Raw genomic sequence first — 22,645 nt, 5'->3', positions numbered from 1 at the left:
AAACAAAAACACTCTTACCAATGCATCAAGGCATGATTCCTCTTCTCCTTTTCCTCACTCCGCACCTCTACTCATCTGCAGGACATGATAACAACAGAAAGTGGGTCTCCTCCAGCAGACCCTGGATCCTGAAAAGCAAGAGATGAAACTGACAGTGAAATTACCCATTGCAAAAAGAGAAGCACCATGTCGGCTTCCGTTGGAGCTGGACTTTTATGAGGGGTTTGAAAACAACAGAAGCGTGTTAACTGGTAGAGTTTCTCATAGTGACTCAGGCCAAAGGTCGGGGATATTGTCAGGTCTTGTCAGAGATATTCTAGGCTACTCCTCTCCAGCCCAGAGCAAAGGAAAGTTTGATATGTGGGCAGGTAAGATTTGGATCCGTTGTGAGGAACAAATTCTTCTTTCCTGCTCTCCCAAGTAAAAGGATCTGAATACATGTCGTTCTCAGGACGACCTGTCAGCTGACACAAACTGGATCTCTTAGACCAAGTCCCTATATGAGTCTTAATATGTCATCGGAAGGCATTCTGCTTATCTACTGCTGTGTAATCGACTACCCCAAAACTTATCGGCTTAACGTAATCTATTATTATCTGCTATGGTTCTGTAAGTTGACAGGGCTCAGCTTGGCAGTTCTTGCTTGGCATCTCTCATGCAGTTGCTGTGAAATAGCTGCTGAGGCTGGAGTCATCAGAAGGCTCAAATGCACTGCATGTCTAGGATGACTTCCTCACTCATAGGTCTGGTGCCTGCCTCTCCAGCTGAACAGCCTAGATTTCCTACATGGCAGCACAGCACGCCAAGAAAAAGGAGTGGCCTGGCATAGCACCACTTCTGCCACATTCTATCAGTAAAAGCAGTTAAAGGCCAATTCAAACTCAACAGAATGGAGCGGCATGTGGATACAAAGAAGGCAGGAATTGATGGTGCCATCTTTGGAGACAAGGTACCACAGCAGGTGCCTACACCTCGGGAGGTCTCCCAGGAAACTTACCCTTTGGGAAGCACAGAAACTTTCACTGCTGGGGCTGGTGGAGAGACCTTCCCGCTTAACTACTATTCATCCTTCAGCTCTTAGCTGAAACACCAGTGTCCCCAAGATGCCTTTCTAAGGCCCCACCATTAAATTAGATTCTCTTGCATGTTTCCTTCATTTCATTTTATCACAGTTTATAATTGCTTCTCTCCATGATTATTGACTTAATGTGTGTCTCCAACACTGGACTGAAGATCCCATGAGAGCTGGCCATCACACTTGCATTGACTTGTGGGGCCTAGCATGGTGCTAGCTGTCAGTGAGAGCTCAAGAAACAACTGCAGTGGATGAACGAATGGATACGTGGTGAACGTATCTGGTTTTCCCATTTGGCTTCAGTGATTCACACGAAGTTTCCATAAAAAGGAGTCAGAACGCCCTTTCATTAATTTGTGACGTTTTATTTTTTTTTAAATTTTTTTTTTTTTCAACATTTTTTATTTATTTTTGGGACAGAGAGAGACAGAGCATGAACGGGGGAGGGGCAGAGAGAGAGGGAGACACAGAATCGGAAACAGGCTCCAGGCTCCGAGCCATCAGCCCGGAGCCTGACGCGGGGCTCGAACTCACGGACCGCGAGATCGTGACCTGGCTGAAGTCGGACGCTTAACCGACTGCGCCACCCAGGCGCCCCAATTTGTGACGTTTTAAAACCAATATATACTGAGTACCACGTGGGTACTAGACACAGCACCGGACCATGGGGGTAGAACCCAGGACAATAAGGGAGAGGTGAACTCTGCCTTCAGAGTCTATAGTCTATGTGGGAGGGCAGACAAATAAACATACTACTACAATCCAAGAGAAAAGTGCCAGAATGGTAGGGTAGGGTAGTGTTCATAGCGTGTGCTGTGTTTCCCGCCCCACCCCCCACACATGCACACACACACACACACACACACACTCCTATGGAATTTCATACATAATTTCAGGGCCCGTTGATTACTCCTAGTTTAGATGCTGTAACATTAAACACACTGCATTTATACTTGCAGTGGTATTATTTTGGGTTTATTTAGAATGACTGGGGAATGTCCTTCTTTGATGAGAAAATTAAAAGTAAACTTGCTGCATTTTAGATGTTCATAATAATGGAAAGCTAGAGTTCACACCAGAAGAACTGGGCTCATCAAGGGGTTGAAAAGTTTGCAACATGTTCCCAATGTCAGAGCTAGAAGTTAGGGTTTTTCACTTTTGGACCTGCTTGCATTTCAGATCATGCAAGCCAAATTTACTTTTGAATCTACTCTGTTCATAGTCCACAAGTATTTGTCTAAATGTGAGTAAAATACAGAGCAGTTGCAACATTGCCCATTGCAAAAATGCCGAATTTTATTGTGTCAGGTCAGCTGCCTATCCCACTCTGAGAACAAGAGTGAACTTCTAACATACTGGGATAGAGAGTATGGATTTTGTTATCAATGTTAAGTGATTGGAGGGTTTTGAGTGGAAGAGAGGTATGGTCAAACTTACATTTTAAGGAGACATTCTTGCTTCTGAGTGGAGTTTCTTCAGATTACAACAGTTTAAGAATAAAGCGAGAAGACCAGTCAAGAAGCTTCTGCAATCGGCGAGGGTAACATGAAGACTGCAAGCAAGTGCCTCGAATAAGAAGGGATTTAAAATCCTGTCATATTTGTATTTCTAAAAGCCAAGGGGGTTTAGGTGTTTGGGAATGTGAGAGGTGCCTTCAAATACAAGACGGGCTCTCATGTCAAAGATGGATTAAAATTATTCTGAGTCCCCAAAAGGCAGACCCGTGCATGGAAACCACAGGGCATGAGATTTGTGCTCAGAATAAGCAAGCGTTTTCTCTCAGAGCTGCACAAAGATAGAAGGGCCTTCTGGGAAGTCTGGGAGTTCTCATCCCCAGCACTGGATGAGCAGGGCCCATGCTCATGGTCCCTTGGAGGACCCAAGGGAGGAGATGGGGAGCATCTAGGAAGGATGTTGAACCAGATGATGCACAGGCTTACGCTGAGATTCACTGATTTTGGAAACTCATAAATGTAGCAGGATTGAGAGCTGTGCATATCCTCATTTTGGCATAACACCACTAAGATAGAGAAAATTCATAGTTATGTTCTCTATCTTGAGACTTTTAGAGAACTCCCATTTTTTTCTTTAATCTTTTTAGAGAGATGGTGTAAGGCTCTGGGTCTAAGTCCAGGCTCTGGGTTTGGGAAACCGAGCTCAAAATTCTCTGTCCCCACTTGCTAACCACCTGAGTGTAGGCAAATAATTTAATAATTTAATGTCTTTTCATTTATCTATTGAATGGGGATAACATTGCCTATTTTCTATGGTTGCTATAAGAGATCATCTGTACAAAGTTCCCAGCACCTAGTAGGATTTTAATACATGGGAATCAGAAAAACCAAAAAAAAAAAAAGCCCCCCCGCTCCCAAAAGCAAAATATTTTCTTGTGTTAGCAAATGGAAAGTAGTTATTATGTGCAGGAAGTGGGTACTATGAGTCACAGTGATGGAAGATGGGCAAGCGGACATGCTCACTGATTGAATCAATGGAGTGCCAATTCCAGGATATTATTCATTTTTCCCTTCAATTTGATGCATCTTTAAAGATAACCATTTATACTAGTTCTTAAAACACTCTGAGAAATTGGCAACGGTTTACAGGCAATGATGCATGGTGCTCAGAGCTTTCTCCAGACTGGTACTGGGAAGCTAGAGGGAGTAATTGGGACTCTTCCATGAGCGCTGGTCTTCCCGTGAATAGCGGGGTGGGGTGGGGGGGAGATTGGTCTTCAAATAAGTATGATTCATGGTTTAGCAGAAAAACTGCCAAGTTCCCCATGAAAACTGAATAGCAAGTCAGTTCATTATACACAGTTCCTATATATACTGTAGTTTATTGATATTATAATCTGTTCCCAATGAATGCAATTAACAAATCCATTTAGGAAGGAGTGCATTAGGAATTTTGTTTGCTTTTGTTTATCCTTTAGGTGCCTGAATGATGTTTTGCAAATGAAACCTGCCTCCCTTCCACTACCTTTGGGTTTCCGTTCACTTCTACACATCCAATACCTGTTACTGTGCCCAGCACACTGATGGTTCTTGCTAATATTTGCTGACTGATTGGAACTGTCCTCATTATGTGTCTCTGGGCGCCTTTGCCCACTCAACACAGGGATGCTCAGAAACGGGTTATAAAGTTGTCTTTATGTGTATATCCACTATACCCATTACGCATGCTCCCTGAGCCCAGCAGCTCTGGTTCTCAACTACTGCCAACCTTGACACACAGCCTCCATAGCTCTTTATATCGACAATGAACGACCCATTCACATCAATGCAATAGTGTGAATAATCTGCTTGTGCATGTGACTCTCTGTTTTCTCAGGGTTTCCTATAAAGCCCCCAACCTGAGAAGAGCAGATAACTTCCCCCATGCTCTTAAGACAGTGACAGGGAGCTGGCAGACGTGCTCTTAATGGCTTTCTAAGATAACCTTTTTTTTTTTTTTTTTAACATTTATTTATTTTTGAGAGACAGAGGGAGACAGAGCACAAGTAGGGGAGGGGCAGAGAGAGAGACACACACACACAGAGTCTGAGCTGTCAGCACAGAGCCCGAGGTGGGGCTCAAACTCACAAACCGTGAGATCATGACCTGAGCCGAAGTTGGACGCTCAACCGACTGAGCCACCCAGGCGCCCCCTAAGATAATCTTTTGATCCTGTTACTATCACCATCCATCCCTACCCACTCCAACCATCCTGTGTAAAGTGAAGCTGCACTTTTGAAGGGAGCTCACCCAATAGTTTATTGACATGGGGAATCTGGGCCTCATGGGGAGTGGTGTGGCGTTCTCATATCTCCAGATCCAAGTAACATAGAGGTCATAGAAGCCAAGTCAACAAAACTGTCATAGGGTTTTGTGGGGGGGGGGGGGGGGACAGTGGGGAGGTGTGCTTCAAGAAAGGGAGACTGACAGTTCCCTGGCTGGATGCAGGCTGAGCTCTGAACCATGGCAGCCATTCTTTGAGGCTGGAGTTTAGGAGGCTTCCTGAACATAGAGAACAAGGCTTAATTACAACCTGGAAAATTCTGGAGGTAGGAGGCAGATGGTATAGCCTGCAACAGCTGCAAGAAGAAAAAGGAGGAGAGAATATTTGGCCTACCTTTCTTTGCCACAGAAGGTGGTCAAGCTTGAGCCATTGTTTTGGGCAGTGTGCACCACTATAACAGAATATCATAGACTGGGAGGCTTCACAGAAATTTATTTCCCACAGTTCTGGAGGCTGGGAAGTCCAAGATCAGGGTACCACCATGCTTGAGTTCTGGTGAGATCTCTCTCTCTCTCCAAATGGCTGTCTTTTTGCTGGGTCCTCACATACCACAGACAGGAAGCAAGCTCTCTCCGGGCTCTTCTTATAAGGGCATTAACCCCATCATGGGCGGTTAGGGTTTCAACATATGTATTTTGGTAGAACATAAGCCTGATCAGGGAAGGGTGATTAGTGGAGGCAGGAAAAAGGAGAGGGACAGAGCTTGGCATTAGATACGAGGCTCAAGTTTTGTTTTGTTGGACAGGACTTTATAGTATCTGAAAATTAGTTTTTACACCTGAAAGGAGATTATTCATGAGACCCGAGAAATCAGAAAGCCACAGTTTCTGCCTGGGATGTCATCAGAACGTGCAGAAAGGATCCATCAGAACATGCTGGAAGCAGTGGAAAGAAGAAAATAAAGCTGTTGTTATTTGTATCCTTACCGAATTCATTCATTAAACTGCTTCTACGTGCAGTGTAGACATTACTGAAGAATTGATAGGCAAGAGGGAAGAGAGGACAACATCACACACAGCAGATTGCCCCAAGCATTACACATGCTTTTCCTCTCTGTGGAGTGGGTGGTTCTCAACTCCCTCATGGTGCTCACTCTCTTTTCTCTAGCACAAACTTGCATACCTTTGCATGCAGGCCCCTTAATGATCCCTGGTGTGAAGGGCGTGACATCAAGGTTGGCATGCATGGGGAGGCAGTGGACATTCTTTTTAAAAAAAAATTTTTTTTCAACGTTTTTAATTTATTTTTGGGACAGAGAGAGACAGAGCATGAACGGGGGAGGGGCAGAGAGAGAGGGAGACACAGAATCGGAAACAGGCTCCAGGCTCCGAGCCATCAGCCCAGAGCCCGACATGGGGCTCGAACTCACGGACCGCGAGATCGTGACCTGGCTAAAGTCGGACGCTTAACCGACTGCGCCACCCAGGCGCCCCAAGAGGCAGTGGACATTCTTGCACACTTCCCCCAGACTTTCTTTTGCCAACAATAAACCTGTAGCTAGCTTTACAGATTGATCTCAATCTAATAGAATACACTTCCATTTAGGTTAAAGTAAGCAGGTGTTGTGCTCAGAAAGGAGACCAAAGACAATTTCTTAAGGTTATTCTGGATTTCTGGATTCTCAGTGAAATGACACTCAGTGGGGTATCTCAGTTGTTAGACATGAAAAGTTCACAGTGACATTAGGTATGTGCTTTTTATACCCTCTTTCCAAACTCCAGGTGAATTTCCTATTTTAGGATATCTTCTCTCCTTAATTTAAAATTGCTGAACTCTATCCTATTCAGTCAGTGTGAAGGCTGTGTTTTAGTATCACCACACAGTAAATCAAGAACGCATTTGTTATTTATGAGAAAAAAATAAAATAAAATAAAATAAAATAAAATAAAATAAAATAAATTGCTGAGCTCTAACATTATTATCCAGATGGTTTTATAAAATGATTTTGAGTTCTCATTTGCTTTTAGTAGATGAGCTCATTTGGATACGAAAATTTAAAAAATAACCTAACAGTATCAACTAACACAAGTGACAGTCATGGGTCTTTCTATGGAAATCACAACGAGATCGTACATGATTGGGTAGTGTTAGATCCATCCTTCAAGATGGCCTCTTAACAGTATGGTTGTAGTAGAAGCTAAAGAACAATAGCATTTAGTATTTCTAAATTGTGATGGCCTTCTGACACATTCTACTCCAGTCCGTCCAGGTGTGTAATCTTTGAAGTCAGAGATGTGTAATCCACCAGTAATCCTGTGGATTATATCTGCAAAATATATTTTCAACCAATTCTCTTCTCCCCACCTCCATTGCCACCACTTTAGTCTGGGCACCTAAGTGGTCTCTTTGTTTCTAATTTGCTTTGTTTCTAATCTAATTCTTTGATCCATTCCCCACATTGGAGCTGATGTGATCAAACAGCAAAAACAAAAACAAAAAACAAGTGGGTTACGAAGGTGAATGTCTCTTCTTCAATAACTAATAAATGAGAGTGGGGGAGTACAGACCAGCCAGGAATGTATCCGGTTGAATAAATGTTAAAAATTCTCTCATTCCTTGTGCATCTCTCCAGATTTGGGAGTATAGGTGAGAATGCCCAGGCCCTTGTTGGCAGAAAGGCTCCTGGAGGATGCTTAATAGGTTAGGAACAGGCTGGGCTGAAGTCTCCCCTCTTCCACATTAGAGCTCTTTTTCCCTTTTTTGGTAGATAAAAAAAGTCCTGTTTGGCTCCGAAAACTATTGTTGAGTTTGTACCAAAGCCATGTTGCCCATGGGCTGCTCCCAGACATTGGCTGGCTGTGCATGGCAGAGATTAAACAGGCCCATTCCCAAGAGATGTAGGATTCCTCCGATGAGCAACCCTTGGCTTCAAGACACCCCCATGGCCTTGCCTAACTTTTCTTAAGCTGGATGGCTATCTAGGAAGCATCCACCCAACCTTGCTTCCTTCCTTCATGTAGAGTCAGACCTGCATCATGATCTGATGGCTCTCTCAGCCTTTCCCGGCACCCTTCCGATTATCCCTCATAGACGTTCCCCCTAATAAATTTCTTGCACATTTAATCCTGTCTTGGTGCCTGCTTCTTGGAGGACCCAGAATAATGCACTGGTGCACAGGAGATGCTTGATAAATTTACTCAGGAAGTAAATGGGAAAACTGAATTAAAATATGATGCTTTCCTCACTTTCCTCTTTCTGGTCCTTTGCTTCTCTGTGCCCAACTCCTTGTTATAAAATAGCTGCATCTGAGGAGAAGCTTTGAATCATCCTCCTCTCAAGCCAGATGACTTTGGCACCTAGGACAGTTTCTAAGGTGATGGAATCATAAAATTGCATGTAAATTCATTAAAAATACTTTTCGTGGTGTTCTTGAAGGGGTTAAATTAAATCAATATAAAGACTTTAACACAGATCCTGACACATAGTAGGTTCATTATATATATAGATAAAATGTGGTGGACACATACCAGAGGGTCTCATGCATCCATCTGAAGCAACACAGTAAATGTACATACATCAGCAAAGATGAATCACAAATTACATATGTTGATTAACAAGAGGGCTACTAGTTGGATCTACTGTTTATATTTGGTTGGAGAATTCTGAGTGCCTATGGTAGGCCCAGAAGCCGGAGTTCTTATTCCTTATGATATTTGACTATGAAACGGATTTTGGGTTGCAATCAGAGTCATGGTGGCAGCTGACACTTTCCATACACTCAGCTTATGTTCAGTAACTTGCTGAAGATCACAGAGCTAGTATAGGAGAAGATGGGCTTGTCTAGGGTGGTAGGGTCGGCAGTGATATGAAGATGGGACGTGAGGCAAAGAGGAGGCTAGGGTTAGCTGGAGCTCTCGCGAGTACCATGTTGCCCTAGACCCCAGTGGGGAGTCATGGCTGCTGGAGCCAAAGAACGCTGGAGTTCTTTCTCTGCAGCACCTCGAGGCAGCATCCAGTGGCAGGCAAGTGTGGGCTAAGTCCAGAAACCCAGCTGTTATGTAGCTTTACCATTTAGCAGTGTGGAACGTTGGGAAGATACTTTACTACACCATGATCTCTTCCAAAAAATGGAAAAGTGCTACCTATTCAGATGGCAGTATGAAATTCCCATGAAATGATACACGCGTTCTAGTTTCTGTGCTAACAAACCTTCCCAATCATAGTGGTGTAAAACAGCTCACAATCCATGAGTTGGGAATTTGAGCAGGGCTCTGATAGATGATTATTTCGGTCCTTCTGGCAACCGCCTGGGGTCACACTGGTATTCAGCTGGTGGCTAGCTTTCTCTGGAGGGTTAAGAGGGCTTTATTCACATGCCCGGGGCCTTGGTGGGGATGGTTGGAAAATTGCACTCAGCTGGGCTGCTCACCCTCTCTGTGTCATCTCGAGCTCTTCCAAATGAGCTATCCATCAGGGTAGTCTGATTTCTTAAATGCAGACTCAGAGCTCAAAGAATGAGCATCTATGCAAATAGGAGACAGAAGCTACTAACTAGTCTCTTAAGACCTGGGCTGGGAAACTGGCACATCACTTCCTCCACATTGTATTAGATAATCACAGAGCCAACCCAGATTCTATGGAAGGGGCCATAGAATCCACCTGTTGGTGGAAGGTGTCAAAGAATTTGTAGCCATCTTAATACACTACATTATGTAGTGTAGACTGCGTGATTATTAGGAGTGTAAGCTCTGAAGACAGAGTGTTTTGGTTTCACTACTTCCTACCTGCATAGTGGACATATTACTCATAAGAATCCTACAGCTCAGTTTTCTTGTCTGAAAAATGCTATAAAAATAGACTATCCCTTCTAATGCTCAAAGAATCTCTTTGTTTCCTATCTTTGAATTATATTACAAAAACCTTGAAAGGCATCAGACTCCAGAAAAGGGAGAACAGAGAAGAAAATAAACTTGCCATTTAAAGGTTTCTCTCACTACCTAGGAAACCGCTCCTAAGTAAAATGGTGTAAATCAATTACCATTTATTTATATAGAAAAATTCCTGGGCATTCCCGGACCCCCAAAATCACCTCTTTTAGGCTTTTCTGGTACCTTTTCTGGTACCACATCTTGCTAACAGATGCACAAAACAAATTAAGATAAAGCACAGATGCTCACAGACACAGTTCATAGCCCTGTGGGGGCTTGATGCTGAGATGCTGAGATGCTGTGTGGTTCCCAAGAAGGAGCCTGGCATCTCCCCTCTTGCTGCTGGGGGTGAGTGATGCCCCTATAAACAGCTTGCAGCAAACAAATGCTGAATGCTATTTTTGCTTTATGCTTTTTTTATTCTTTTGTATAAGCGAAAATCCTCTTCAGATTTCTTTCGGTTAGCCAAAACAGGTGTTAATATAAGTCTTTCTTAAAAGCAAAGTGGTGTCAGGCAAACTTCTGGAAAGCGGACGTACCTGTACTTAAGTGTATTGAGACTGTTCATTGTGTTCTTCATACCAGGCTAATTATCATCCACGTGTTTCCTCATCAATTGTCACAAATACTCTAAAAGGCACTGACTGTCTCCATGTTTTGAAATGAAGAACATTTGAGACACTGAGACAGAAAAGCTGGTCTAATAGCACACTGCTAGCAGGTGGTGGAACAGGCATTGCTCCAAACAGAAATGTTTTCCTGACTTCAGGTTCTGTTTGTGCAACAGCGAGAACCTCTCCCCAAGAACTGTTTTCCTTACAACACATCCTGAAGGGTTTCAAGGGCTCTCACCTCTAAAAGCCAACAGCCAATTATCTGAGCTGGTAAGGGAAGGTATTGCAATAAGCTGGAAAGCATTTTTCCTCTCATAATCCAGTATATTCTAACTTTTTTAAAAGGCTGCATGTACATCTTGATGATTACTTTTATCTTGGGCCCATGATCCCTGATCGTTTAAGAACTCTGACATCCTATTATTTCATAGGCAGAGCAGCTTAAGAGAGAAGGGAGTTTCACAAAGTTTCAGAAGTAAACTTCTACGGGCACTTGGACACAAAATGATCATTTTCACCACCCATTTATGGCAAGTAATACTGATTTTATATTTATATTAGTGACATAAATGTTGCTTTAAAAAATTTAATGTTTATTTTATTTTTAAGAAAAGGAGAGAGCAGGGGAGGGGCAGAGAGAGAGGGAAACAGAGGATCTGAAGTGGGCTCTGAGCTGTCAGCAGAGAGACCGATGTGGGGCTCAAATTCACGAACCGCGAGATCATGACCTGAGCTGAAGTCGGATGCTTAACCGATTGAGCCACCCAGGTGCCCCATAAATGTTACCTTTAAGTAAATTTAAATACAAATGTCAGTGAGTTTAAGAAAAACAAATCATAGTAAGATGGTGAGTGGCTGGGGCACACATTAGGAATTTTTAATTACTGAAATTCGGGAAATACTGGTGCAGTAAAGATATCCACTAGATATTGGGGGTTAGGGTAGATATTAAGATCTAAATGGAGAGAGGGATAAATATAGAAACACTGTATATGAGAGTCATGTTCAGTCCTGAAGCTGCTGATTAGTTGCCAGACTTTGAGCAACTTCTATAACATCCGTTACAGACATCAATCAGTCTTCTTATTTGCAAAATTACAGAATTGATTTAATTTATGCTGAAAATTCAGTTTTTGCTCTACGATTTTGCAACATTTCCTCTCTTCTTCCAACAGACCATTTCTTTATTCAGAAATGAAAAAGAGAAAGCAAATTTGGATTGTATTTTTTCATGCGTCTAAAAAAGTAGATGACAAGGCTTGTAACTCAGCACCTTTTCCTTAGAAACAAAATTTAAAATAGCATCTAGAGTGGCGATGGTATCTGTGAACTTCATTTTTCTTCACTGACTTTCAAATATATTTCTGTGAGCATCATCAGTCCCTCATCATAATTATATCTTCAGCCAACATCATAAAATATGACCAATATTATCTATCATCATTATTCATTGAAATATATCATCAAATACTGTTCCAATCCTCCAAAATTACACTGCTGGTAATATTGTTGTGTATGTCACATTCCAACAAATTCGTGAAAATTCAAAATAGATATATATTCTGTATATCAAATTCAGAAAACTTTGTGTAAAAATATGTGAAGGAAGCATCCTAAATGCAGAGACATTTCTTGTTGAGGCCAGACAGTCACTGAGATGCCCAATCAGCCCTCAAGTAGCATCTCTCAGCAGTCACTGACCTTGGAGTTGACATTTTCCCAAGTGGACAGGCTCTGAGTTATCGGAAGCTTTCGCTCAGCTCATCCCTCAAGTCCCATCAAAGGGGCTGGGGGCGGGGGGAAGACAAAAGACAAGAGGAAAGACCAGCCACCGCATTCAGACATTGGATCATCTCCCAGCCATAGGACTAGTTTTGGAGGCTGCACCTATGTTCCAGTCTTGACACTCAGAGGTAGTACGGTTGTGAGTCCAGAGCTGAAAAGAACCAAATCATTTCTAAGATGACGACGCTGTGCCCTATAGAAGTTAAGTGGCTTACTCAAGGTCACAGGGTGAGGTAGTAGCAAAGTCAGGACAAGAACCCAAGTTGCTTGCCTCCTGTGAGTTCAGTGCTTCTCAATTTTTATTCGAAGTTTTGAGCAGGGAGAGAGTCATAGGAAGATACATGTCATATCAAGTCCCTACTGTCTCCTGGCCTGACTGGCACACAACCAGTGTTGCCCTGACACTTGAAGTCTATCCAACTGGTCACTGATACTGCCACCCTTTGTTTTCTTGAGAGTTCTTAGAGATGCAGTTGTTCCCTATGCTCCGAATGACTGTTGCAAATGAAAAAGGGCCAATCTGAGTGCCAGCTGTGATGCCTGCAGAAACTATAGAGCTGGCCCAGACAACACAGATGTGTGGTGTCCCCCAGGCTCAGCAGCCTGGACTTCCCGCTGTGGGCTACACAATGTACTCATCATTCTAGCAACTGTGACAGAAGAGGGTTCTTAGGAGAGCTAGGAAGACTTTTCCCGGACGTTTTCTAAGAGTTTCTACAGTTGTCATTTATTTTTTCAAATAATAGCTGAATACCCACTCATTCCTTGACCCATTTCCCATTTATGCATTTATTCAAACATTCAAGAAATATTTACTGAGCACCTCTTAGATGCTATCATCATGATAATTGCTAGCATCATGCTAGCAACATGGTTGTCATGTATATACATCAGTAAATCAGACATGGTGGCTGCCTTCAAGGCGCTCTGTCTATTAGGGGAATCAGTCATAGAACAATACCCATGTAATGAAGGGCTATGGGTGCTACAGGAGAGGAAGGATTTTCATTGGCTTCACGTAAGCTTATTTCTGGACCAATCACTATAATCAAGGTTGTGTGGTATTATGACTGGCTACACTTGAATAACATGTCCATGGCTGGGAGACTGATAGCTCTCATCAGAACCACATGTTTGTTTTAGGAAAGAAGAATTCCCCAAAGATATGAGGGTTGGATGCATGCGGAGGGAGGAATGTTGTTATCAGAAGAAGGGGGAAAATTGGTTATGAATAGGCTAAAAGAAAGGATATACCCTAATCTCTGGTAAACATTTCCCACCCTACTTCATCATGCCAGACATGTTTTTCTTAGGAGCAAAAGATTTGCAAAATTAGAAATAAGGTTTATTTAACATATTTTCAAATGGCAACACCAGTGAAAATAAAAAGGCTCCTACAAAGTTAAGGAAAAATGAATTTTCCTATAGCCATGGTAGCAAATGGCTACCAGGGCCAGTTTTAACCTGTTCCCATAGATCAAGGCAACAAATTTCAGTTGAACATTCAGTTAATGGTTAATGAATTAACTACTCACGGTTAGTGCCTCACTTCTAAAAGTCAATCAGTGATGGACTCACTCTAGTATACACATCAGGACTGCTAACCGACCAATAAGAATCGTACCCAAGTAACTCTGCTTCTATAGGTTGTCAACCCTTTACTGAAAGTCTGCCAAATTCTTGAACTCTGTGCTGCATCCAAACCCAATATAACATTAATGCTCTGTTTTGCTCAGAGAGACTGGGTCCAATCAGCTTAACTCCCTTAGTGTAGTGAGCAATAAAGTATTACATACATACATTATCAAAGTCCACTAATGTAACACTTCACCAATTTGAGTGAAGTCTAGAAACCTTACTTCCCGGTTCATCCCTTTGCCCTCCCCTATCAATAACGTAAGTGTCTTAACTATTTTTGCTACATACATTGAGAACCACATTAGACAGTGGTAAAAAATTTTGCTTCAACTATCAAACAATATTCAGAAAACTCAAGAGGAGAAGGAAATTCTGTTGTATTTATCATATTTTCTCTCTTAGTATGTTCTTCCATACTTCCTGATAACCTATGATACATTCTTTAAAATTTGCTTTAACCATTCTTTTAGGGTAGGTCTGGTGGGGACGAATTCTTTTAGTGTTCCTTCATCTGAGGATATCTTGATTTCCTCTTCATTCTTGAAAGATACCTTCTCCAGATGAAGAATTTTGAGTTGACAATTCTCTTCTTTCAGCACCTGGCAAATGTTGTGCCACTTTCTTCTGGCCTTCATGATTTCCAACGAGAAATCCATTGTTCTGATTGCTTTTTCCCATACTGATAATGCATTGTTTCTCTCTGGCTGTTTTCAAGATTATTTTTTTGTTTTTAGTTTTCAGAAGTTTTGACCATGATATATCTTGGTGTAGATTTCTTTGAGTTTATCTTATCTGGAATTTACTCAGAGTAACTTATTGAATATGTAGTTTTACAGCTTTTTCTTTTCCTTTGCCAAATTTAGGAAACTTTTAGCCATTATTTCTTTGAATACTTTTTCAGCCTGCATCTTCTTTTCTTCTCCTCTGGGACTTGGTATAGTCCCACATGTCACTGAGGCTTTATTTTTTCAATCTTTTTTTGTTGTGGTTGTTGTTCCAATTAGGTATCTTCAAGTTCACTGATTCTTTCCTCTGTCCCCTCCATTCTTCTGTTGAGTCCATTCATTGAGTTTTTTATTTTGGTTTCTGTAATTTTCAGTTCTAAAATCTGCATTTTGTTTTTCTTTGTATCTTCTAATTCTTTGCTGAGAATTTCTGGTTTTTAATTTGTTTCAAGCATTTTCATAATTGTTTGTCAGAGCACTTTTATGATGGCTGACGGACAGTCCTTGTCAGATGATTCTAACATTTGTGTCATCTTAGTGTTGGCAACTGTTGATTGCCTTTTCTCATTCAGTTTGAGATCTTCCTAGTTCTTGGTATAAGTGATTTTTGACTCAAACCTGGACATTTTGGGTATTCTATTATAAGACTCTGAATCTTATTTAAATCTTGTATTTTAGTTGGCTTCCACAGATGTGATGGTGCTGCCTCTTCACTGCCAAGCCGGGGTGGGAGTTCAGGTTCTCCCCTTCCTTTCTGTTGACCCCAAGGGGTTGGGGATCTTTGTTACTTTGTTGCTGCAGAAGTGACACTCCAGACTGAGTTAGAAAGGCCACCCAGCTTCTATCAATCTCTGATGGCACTTACTCAGAACCTTCAGCCACTAGGTGAGAAGCTTGGATACCCTAAAACTGCCCTGCAGAGAGAATATATGAAATGACTACATAGAAAGGAGAGATTCCTGAGGATCCCCAGCTGCTCCAGTGTCCAACTGCTTGAGTCTTCTTAGCCCAGGTACCAGACATGTGAATGAAGATGCACTCAAGATGACCCAGCCCCATCACCACCTGACTGCAACTTCATTAGAGACCTCAAATGAGAACTGCTTAGCTAGGGTTTCTCAGTCTTGTGCTGGGTACTTCCTTGTAGGGGCACTATACCGTATTTAGCAGCACCCCTGGCCACTGCTCACTAGATGCCGGTGGCACTTTTTCCAGTTTAACAACTAAAAATGTTCCCAGAACTTTCCATCTACTTGCTAGATGGGATGCTTCCTGATCTATGCATTGTTTAATAAATCCAATTAGATTTTCAAATTAAAAAAAAAAAAAGTCTCCAGATGTTTGCAAAAGTCCCTTGGGGAAAAAATCACCCCTACTTGGTGAGCTGCCCCAGCCAATCCCCCCATATTGATGAACAAAATAAATGATTGTTTTTAAGCCTTTGTTTGGGGTTGTTTTACAGCAATAGATAATCTGAGGGGTGTGGGGGATGCAGAACACCATCTCCTCTATAAGCTATCTGATGCTATCTGAAGAGTTGGATTCTGTCAGGGACCTGATCAATAGTCTGTTCCTACTATCCCTGGAATTTTTATTATGGGCTATCTCTGGCATCTAGATAGGAATTTATCATTTATAGAAGGATCTGTAGAGAATTATAATTTAAAAACACACATATCCTTATACATAAAATATACACAAGGCGATTAAATGAAAATAATAGGAAAAATTGGAAATCATTCAGGGAAATGGTCAAGTTATTGTTTTAGTAAGTAGAAAGTGTTTGCTGATTTCATTTTTTCCCCTTATCTTTCTAAAAACTAAGAGAAAGAAGCACTTTGGAGTTTTATTGTAAACTAATTTGTGAGTGCTACATGTGTGTGCGTTCCTAAATTCTAAGAGGAATTTACAACAAGGAATCTTAAATGAAGGACATCGAAAAATGTCATCAACACAGTTTTGTTTTTATGTAAGTTACAGAAAAATTCCCCCTATGGCCAAAGACCTGACACTCCATCATCACTCAAAGGAAACATTTCTGTCAGAATGAACCTGACGTAGCTCAGGTATTTTTGCTGATTTAGCAAGACACCAGGATAGTACTTAGAGAAAGCAACGAACCAGGAATATAACTTGAATAGTGTCCCGTTGATCAACAGCCTTGTTTCTCATGAGTTTAAAAGTTTCCTGTTTAAGACTCATAGTTCTTAAAATCCGTACCATACATATAAATGATTGCTTGTTTTCCTTTTTCGTTTCTTGGCAGGTAGCAAATCCATGAATGGGATCAAGTTATCAATCAGCAAATTAAAAAGGAAAAAGGGATGCGGCAACAAAACTCCCTGGATTTCCACCACTACCTTCTTAGATGTTTGAGGATTCCGTCCAACAAGTTTGACTCTTGCAATTGAAATAATGGTAAAAGATCATTATTAGCGTTCCTAATGGCTGATAACGGGTCAGGGGAGACCCTAAATATCTTATGTCACTCCAGGTGTTTTTTTCCTCAAGGTAAGGAGTGTAAATCTAGATTGTGGTGGCAATACACTGCTTTCTTGAGGACAAACATCTCTCAAAAACAGCACATCTCTTGAGACAGCTTTTGCTGTTGTCTTTAAGGGATCTGTCCTCTGCAGTAAGTGGCTGCCATGGGGCGGGTAAGTTTTATTTGGGGGGATGTTTATTTATCTGCCTGATGACTCCCCAAGAAATCATCAGAGGTCCTTGCGTGTAAGGACCCAGGACTACTGGCGTGCTAAGGATGGGAGGCAGCCTCAGGAAAGGTAAGTTGCCAACTATGACGTGCTGAGGCACTGCCACAAAATCAAGCTGAGTTGAGGATCTTTATTATGAAGACACATGTACCTCTGTCATGTACCTCTACTTCTTCAAGATTTTCAGTTTTTAACAATTAAGCTGCAAACAGCTTCTAGTATCTGAATATCGGATGTACTGACATAGCCTAAGGAAATCATGTGTTGATAGAGTCAGTTTCTTGGTTCCTAGCAAATCCTGAATCACCTTTAATCACTAGGTCAGCCCAGGGCCACTGAGTGGTGCAAGTGATTTGTAAGCCTATACTGTGAGAGTACATCCTGACTCTGTTTTTGAAAAGGCTTTCATTTTTTTAATCTGTTGTTTTGACTCCTTGTGATGGCTTCTACAGTGTGACCAGGAAGCAACTTATCTGCAAACCACAGTCATGAAGAGTGAGGTCTCTGTTCCTCCTACAGAAGTAGCTCCTTGGAGCAGTTTATTAACATGCTAACTTCTAGACAGATCTTAATTCTTCCTGAGAACTCAGAAATATACCAGGTCACTTTCAGTCTGATTTCAGCCACTTTGGAACTTAAAGGTTTGGGTCCACATAGAAAGGGCACTGACTGGATGGATAACCCTTTCAAATTAAAGTACACTGATTAATCATGGATTTGAATCTCAGTAGTTCCACAACGCAGCTGAATGATATTGTGTAAGATCTTAACCTCTCTAATCTATGGTTCCCTTTTATGTACAATGAAGAAAAAAATAATACTTTTTCCTCTTATGGTTGTTATATGAATTAAATAACATAAAGTTTGTAGCTCAGATTCTGGCAAACAATAAACCCTTGGAAGATACTAGCTATTGTAATGATTGCAAATAATCATGGGGGGAGAATCAAGTTCAGTTTATTACAGCTTGAAGAGCTGGTAAAACAACTCTTGTTTCTTATTCTAATTGTAGATAGCAAGAATGCTTTGGGATAATATATAACTTTAACTTGGAATACCTCAGTGGATAGAAAATAAGGCAAGGTCAAATTTTAATTTTCTAAGAATGATTCCAACATGGTATAAATTATGGATTAAGTATAACTTTTCTAAGGGTAGAATATGATAAGAATTTATTAACTAGAGACACATACATTTCTATCTTTTAGGTGCTCATTAGAAAATAGTCATTTTAGTATGTCTAGGGTGCCCACTTTTCTCCAGACATCTCAACGTACAGTGGGACTTGTCCCTCCCACATGTGCTACAATTGAAACTAGTCCCTGCATCAGTTTTGGCGTAAGCAGAATCCCATGGTTTATTCTTGCTATTTTGGACTGTGACTCATGTCTTCTTGTTCCTTAAAATTATTGTTGCAGGGTTAGATTTCCTGAAAATTTTGCTTGTTGAGCTGAGTGATAGTCGCCTTTTTAGTTCCTGTGAATAATGTTTTGTTCCCCTGAAAAATGTAAACCCCCAGATAAACTGTCTCATCTGGAGAAATTTCAGTGATGATGAGAACACTGTGGTCTAGCAGAAAGGGCAAGCTCTCTGAAGTCAGCTAGATATGGGTTTTGGTCCAGATTCCACCCTGTCCAGGCTGTGTGGTCACGGGCAAGTATCTTTCTCTCTCTGAGTCTCTTTCTTCACCTGTAAAATGGGAAGACACTACATTACTACATGCATGCTTTGCATGCAGTTTATAGTAAAAGCCCGACATATGTTGTCTCTTATTAAAATTATAATTACACCCTGGACTATTGTAATCTGGTAAAGTTGCTGAGACCATGTTATGCTACAATCATAGTTATGAAGTAATGAGCACAGTACCTATTTCCAGGGTAGGAACTCTCTAAATGATAGCTGTTAATATTATCAGTAGTTTGCTCCTTGCTTATAGACTCTTTCAGGGTTGTGTTGAGTCGCTGTGTGAGGGAAGAGGAAGAAGGAGGAAGCCTGATATGTCAATGTCACCTCTCTTAGGACTTTGAACAAGGTCATCTCAACTCTCTTGCAGGAGTTCAGTGACAGTGATAATGATAATAATGAGGATGAGGACAATGGTGGCTCGTATTCACCGGGCACTTACTCTAAGACAGACACGGCCCTCAGCGCCTTCTCTCATTTGTTCCTCCTGACAAATGTGTGAGGTACAAGCCTGCCTCTCCCCAGAACACACTTTGAGCTTCAGGTACAAGGAGTTTCTTTGGGGGATAATCTCAGGAACATGGTGAGGGACTGGGAAATGACACCAGGGAGAGAGGAGGCCAGGAAAGAGTGAGGTGAGGAGTGGATGCTGCTGTAGGCAACTGGGGTCTAGAAGCACAACTCTCGCAGTGGGTCACTGGATGTCACAGTAAGCAAGGCCCCTTGCGCATCTATTCCTTGGGGCCTAGATCACTGCACCCTAACTACTGGGGACACAGGGCCATATTATGGTCATTGATTTAGGGAGCATACTATATCTTGGAGGATAACACCCATCTCACAGGGTGTTATCTCCAGTCTGGTGCTTCAAACTGTCCAGTTGCCCTGATGGTGTGGGACTAGTGATCCTTGCTTAAAAGCTCACTGGCAATATCCTTTGCTGTAAAGTGAGTTAGTTGGTCTGAAGTGAGAGAATTATTTCCCTGACAGAGCCCCCTCTTTTGAGTCCAGGCTAGGGAGAAGCATCACATTCTGTGTCTTTATTACCTACTGTCAGAACTCCCAAAGGAGAACTTGGCTTTGCAAGACTCAAGCAGCTGGCAGCGTGTTAGGAAACAATTGCACAGGTACCTGTGGTGGGGAGGGGATATGAATGCAAATGAGAGTTGGAGGGGCAGAGGGATAGGCACAGGGTGCTCAGCCAAGACAGGGGAAGCTCGATGCTGTTGGTAGAGGCTCCCAAAATAGACTGCAGAGGAGGGGCACTACTTGTAAAAGGACAAATCCTGACGCCCGGGGTCCAATTAAAAGAATTCTTACAACCAGCACTATTCTTGAGCCAAAGCCAAAGCACTGCCCCACCAAAGGAAAAATTACAGAATCCATCCTAAAATTTGGTTGCAGAAAGAGATCATCTTGTCCAAATGTTCCATTTTATTTAATAAATGAGAGAAATGGGATGGGGAAGATGGAACCGCTGTCCATTTCAAGCACTTGGGAAAAAACTGGGAGTGGAAGGAGTTTGTATAGACATGAAATCATCAGTTTGTGAGGTTTCCTGAGTGGGATGAGGCTCACAGAACAGAGGACAGAGATCAAACAAAGGCCACACAGAAGGAGGCTGGGTCAACAGGAATAAAGAATGCTTGGGACACCAGGTGGCAAATGCAGATTGTTGTCACAGATTGTTGTCCTGTGCTGTGCACAGGGACATTAGGGAAGCCAGCAGCATCTAGTGCATCCTGTGGACTGGGAGGGATGGGGGAGCCTTTCTAGGGGAGGTTAGGACAGAAGTGAGTCTTGAGTGACAGTCTGAGGGAACAGAAAGAGCCTAGATGTGGACTCAGCAGGACTCTGCCCCACCACTGACCTGGGATGAGTTATTGAACCTTTGAGCCTCATCTCTGAGAGTTGTAACACCTTCCTTATATTGTTTAGGTCAGGGGGCTGGTGCAGAGATACAAGCTGTGGCTGAAAGTGTAAGGGAAAGTGGATGATGGGCATTGAGGAGGGCACCTGTTGGGATGAGCACTGGGTATTGTATGGAAACCAATTTGACAATAAATTGCATATTAAAAAAAAAAAAAAAGAAAGTGTAAGGAGCTCACTCAGCATGCATTCCAACTCCTCTATAGTTTGCCTCCCTAAAAAGCCAGAAACCACGTTCCCCAAACTTCCTGGCAGCCTGGTTCAACATGTGACCCAGATGCAGTCAAGCATTTGCACCTTCATACAAATAGGCGGCAGGAATGAGTAACGTGGCTGCTGCTGGAAGAAGCAGCCGCTTGCAGCAACCGCAAAGGTGGGGACATCCAGTTCTTCTGGGATCACTGGGGTAGAGCTTCTGGTGTCTGGTTCCTAGGCTCCCAGGAGCCAAATGACACGCAACAGTGATTCTGCTCCAACACTCCTATGATACAGTTGGCAGTGCCCTGTGAGCCTTCCAAACTGGGCTTTCTGGCCCTCCTAAAGCTTGTGTTGTCTCCTAATATCTTATAACAAACCCCTTTCTGCTTTATCAGCACAGAGTATACTGTTTTCTGCCAGTAAGAAGCCAGACAGATGTCATCCTTCTCTCCCAAATCCAGGCTGTCACCAACTCCAGTTAATGCAGTATTTTCAGCCCGTCCACTTCCCTCCTTCCCGTCTGCTGCTTCCCTGGTTCAAAGAGTTACCATCTCTTGCCTAAGTCCCATGCACAGGCTTTTCATCCACAGCCTCCCAGGGCTGAGTATCTCTCTAAGCTCAGTATCACCCCTACTCCAATTCGTTCTCCACACTGACACCAGAGACATCTTCCTAAAGTGCTCATGACACTCTCAGTGCAAACCCCCCTCCCCACCCACATACTCTAAGCTTCAGCCACGTGGGGTCACTTTCTATTCACAGACTGTACACTTGGTTCTCTTATCACTAAGCCTGGGTGCATTTGCTCTTTCTGCCTAAAGCACTCTCCTCTCCCCCACCAGAACTTTTACTCGCATTTCAGGTCTTAGGAAACATTTCTTGACACCTCAAGTTCAAGTTAGGGGCCCTTGTGCTTTTATAGTATCTCCAAAACATATTGTACATGGTGCTTATTTATCTGGATTCCTTCCTGGACAAAAAGCCCTATGAGGGCTGGAATCTTGTCTGTTTAGTTAACTATGCCTCCCAAATCTGAGACACAGCCTGAAATACGTGGCCACTCAATAAGAACGAATTAAGTAGAGAATGGCACCAAATGCCCCAGAAAGGTCTGAAGTATAAGGATTGACCATTGTCCGTGAGTATTGGCAACCCGGAGGTCACTGATGACCTCAGCAGGGGAAGTTTCAGAGAAGTGGCAGCCAAACCCAGCTCCCGTGGGAGCAAGGGGGACACAAATATTGGAAGGCCATTGGTTTGTCACATCAGGCCTCACTCTGTAGCTGACCAAGTTGTTCTGATGATGTCAGTGGGCAGGACAGGCAATGGAAACAAGAAGGCATCAGACCTACAAACTGTTCAAATTTTAATTTTTTTTTTAAAATAAGAACAACAATAACAGATTATAGTTAACCTATAATAATGAATCCAGTCTGGATTGTATTCAGCTTTGTAACACAGTCATAAAGTATCATTTTTCATATTATTTGAAGGAGGCAGAGAGTCCTGAAGACAAAAGTGTTCAGGGCCCCTAAGAAGTGGTAACGCAGCCCTGAGCAACTTTGCTGACTTTCCAATCTAGTCCTGTTTCTGAGATTCATTTGTCACGAACTAGGTCACCCTCTTTCTTCTCTCG

General features: G+C 42.3%; 1 protein-coding gene across 16 annotated transcripts in view; it reads right to left on the bottom strand.

The window, feature by feature from the left end:
• GPR65 (G protein-coupled receptor 65) overlaps positions 1–22,645 on the bottom strand; it is a 120,631-nt gene that overhangs the window by 56,663 nt on the left and 41,323 nt on the right. For all 16 annotated transcript variants that reach the window (XR_009264690.1, XR_009264685.1, XR_009264688.1 and 13 more), the window contains exon 2: positions 19–128. The gene's annotated coding sequence lies outside the window, so the exon portion shown is untranslated. The remainder of the gene's footprint in view (positions 1–18; positions 129–22,645) is intronic.

This window comes from Neofelis nebulosa, chromosome 7 (genome assembly GCF_028018385.1).
Source record: "Neofelis nebulosa isolate mNeoNeb1 chromosome 7, mNeoNeb1.pri, whole genome shotgun sequence".
Taxonomy (NCBI): Eukaryota; Metazoa; Chordata; class Mammalia; order Carnivora; family Felidae; genus Neofelis; species Neofelis nebulosa.
Note: the sequence above shows the minus strand (reverse complement) of the source record. Positions and strands in the feature narration are given on the sequence as shown.